The sequence below is a fragment of the Pongo abelii genome, chromosome 2 (genome assembly GCF_028885655.2).
Source record: "Pongo abelii isolate AG06213 chromosome 2, NHGRI_mPonAbe1-v2.0_pri, whole genome shotgun sequence".
Taxonomy (NCBI): domain Eukaryota; kingdom Metazoa; phylum Chordata; class Mammalia; order Primates; family Hominidae; genus Pongo; species Pongo abelii.
In genome coordinates this window covers 80,092,339-80,095,354 of record NC_085928.1, presented here as the reverse complement: position 1 = coordinate 80,095,354, position 3,016 = coordinate 80,092,339, and the positions used below count along the sequence as shown (strand labels likewise).

Genomic DNA, 3,016 nt, shown 5'->3' with positions numbered 1-3,016 from the left:
CCATAAGTATATACACTTACTATATATCCATAAAAATTAAAAATAAAACATTTTTTTAAATGCACTGAAATTTCCTCCAGATGTCTAATCTCCACCTGCCCTAAACAAATTATTCTCTCCATTAGTGATACCATCTCTCTTCCCTCTTCCTGACACAGCTGCCAAAAGTCTTTTCGGCTGTTCTCAGCTCCTGTGCTCAACTTATATACCTCACTTGGCCAAATAAATGCATTGTATTCAACTCTAAGAGCAAACTTTTATTTTTTTCCTTACGTATGCCCTTAAAAGATCTCACTTCCCACTCTATCCAAACTTATCAAAAACATTCACCTGCAAAAACCACTTCCTTGGTGATGACTTTGCTGCTAAGAAAATAAAATTTCCTCCATGTTGTTATGTTTATATTGTCTACTATTTAAGTAGACCAAACAGAATTTGATTAGGTTTTTTGAGACATAGGGTTGGGGTCTTTGTTGAAGTTAGCACCTTAGCTCATGGGCTATAATAATAAGGTGTGGGTGCTAATATATCACAAACTATAATATATTTGCAACTACATCTTATTTCAGAAAAGGATGTTGTTTTGGGAAGCAGTGAGTCAGCGGAACACTGAACACAAGGCAAAGGAAAGGAGATTTCATCCCCACTTTCAAATGGAAGTTCGTAACATTCCTGAATTATCCACAAAGAGGGCTGCCAACCTGGAATCAGTTAAGAGTCTCCCACTGGGGTGCAACTGGAGGGAGTAAGATCTTCAAAACTGTATTTTCATTAGTAAATCCGAGAAACCGGCTTCAGGAAAGTGGCTGGCTTGGCTAGTAGGCCAGGAGGAGAGCAGAAGGGCAAAGTGTGGGAGAAGGTGTAAAAGTCAAGCTTTGCCATTTTGCCAAGCTCCCCTTTGAACAGAGCCAGAGGGTGTGAAATCAGAAAGCTTAAGAAAGAAAGGAGAAACCAGTTCTCCTTTCCTGCACCCTTTGCAAAGGTAGTACCATCAACCCACTCTCAACAAGTCTTCATTACAACAGAATGTCCTCTGCAGGTCAAGTTCAGTGACCACAAACGTCCTCATCACAAGAGATTTCCAGTCTTAAGAAAGGCAGTGGGTGGACACTAGAAAATTCTACTATACCCATTTACTCCAAAAACGCAACCAATGCCTTAGATCCCTGCAACTCCAAATGTGGTACCCACACCAGCAACAGCAGAGTTAGAAATGCAGAATCTTGGACTGCATTCCGGGCCCACTGAATCAGAAACTGATTTTAACAACACCCCCACGTGATTTATATGAACACTAAAATGGTAGAATTGACTTAAAGCAATTATGCTCAAACTTTGCACATTACAATCACCTGGAGAGGTTTTTACACATCTCTAATGCAGGCAGTACTCTATACGATGTATCTCAATTATCAGTATTTTAAAAACCCAAGTGATTCCAGTATGCAGCCAATTTTGAGGAACCATGACTTAAAGATAACAATAACAATATTTGTATTCGAATGAAAACTTTCCCCAAACTTTGCATTACTAATTACCACTTGGGTTTTCCTGATAACTTAGATATTAAAAATTTCAATGTATGGTTCTGGGCGGGGGTCTGGGGAGTGCGGCAGCCATGGCAAGCCACCTTGTCCTCACCTACAGCACCAAGATGCCCATCCTGGGGCTTGGCACCTGGAAGTCCCCTCCAGGCTAGGTAACCAAGGCTGTGAAGGTGGCAATCGATGTCAGGTACTCCATATCGACTGCGCCTACATGTACCAGAATGAGAATGAGGTAGGGGTAGCCATTCAGGGACCGCTTAGGGAGCAGGTGGTGAAGCATGAGGCTCATCAGCAAGCTGTGGTGCGCATACCATAAGAAGGTCCTGGTGAAAGAAGCCTGCCAGAAGACGCTCAGCAACCTGAAGTTGGACTACCTGGACCTCCATCTTATTCACCGGCTGACCAGCTTTAAGCCTGGAAAGGAATTTTTCCCATTGGATGAGTTGGACAACGTGGTTCCCAATGACACCAACATTGTGAACACATGGGCAGCCATGGAAGAGCTGGTGGATGAAGGGCTGGTGGATGAAGAGCTGGTGAAAACTATTTGCATCTCCAACTGTAATCATCTCCAGGTGGAGAGGATCTTAAAGAAACCTGGCTTAAGGTATAAGCCGGCAGTTAACCAGATTGAGTGCCACCTGTGCCTCACTCAGGAGCCATTAATCCAGTACTGCCAGTCCAAAGGCATCTTGGTGACCACCTATAGCCCCCTTGGCTCTCCTGACAGACCCTGGGCCAAGTCTGAGGCCCCTTCCATCCTGGAGGATCCCAGGATCAAAGTGATCGCAGCCAAGAACAATAAAACCTCAGCCCAGATTCTCATCCAGTTCCCCCAGGCAGAGGAACTTGGAGGTGATCCCCAAGTCTGTGACACCAGAATGCATTGCTGAGAACTTTAAGGTCTTTGACTTTGAACTGAGCAGCCAGGATATGACCACCTTACTCAGCTACAACAGGAAGTGGAGGGTCTGTGCCTTGGTGAGCTGTGCCTTCCACAAGGACTACCCCTTCCAAGAAGTTTTTAAGCTGTGGATGCCTGCTTATCCCCAAGTGACCTATACCTGTGTTTCCTATCTCATTTTTTTCTTGCAACTGTAGTATGGCCTGGCCTGTGTCACTCAGCAGTGGGACAGCAACCTGCAGAGCAGCCAGCAAGGGCTTGTCTAGGTTGATGTTGGAACTGAAGAGCAGTGTTAGTAGAGTAGAAGTCTCTTCTAGTTTGCTTTGTTCTTTTTGCCCCTCTGGGGAAAGTATAACCTGAATACCCTTTTCTGACCAAAGGGAAGCAAAATATACCAGGTCAAAATAGTGCCACTAACAGTTAAGGTTTTTTTTTTTTTTTTTTGAGACGGAGTCTCGTTCTGTTACCCAGGCTGGAGTGCAGTGGCGTGATCTTGGCTCACTGCAAGCCCTGCCTCCCAGGTTCATGCCATTCTCCTGCCTCAGCCTCCCGAGTAGCTGGGACT

General features: G+C 44.7%; 1 pseudogene; it reads left to right on the top strand.

Moving 5' to 3' along the window:
• Positions 1-1,618: 1,618 nt before the first annotated feature.
• On the top strand, positions 1,619-2,648 carry LOC100461124 (aldo-keto reductase family 1 member B1-like; annotated as a pseudogene).
• Positions 2,649-3,016: the final 368 nt, after the last annotated feature.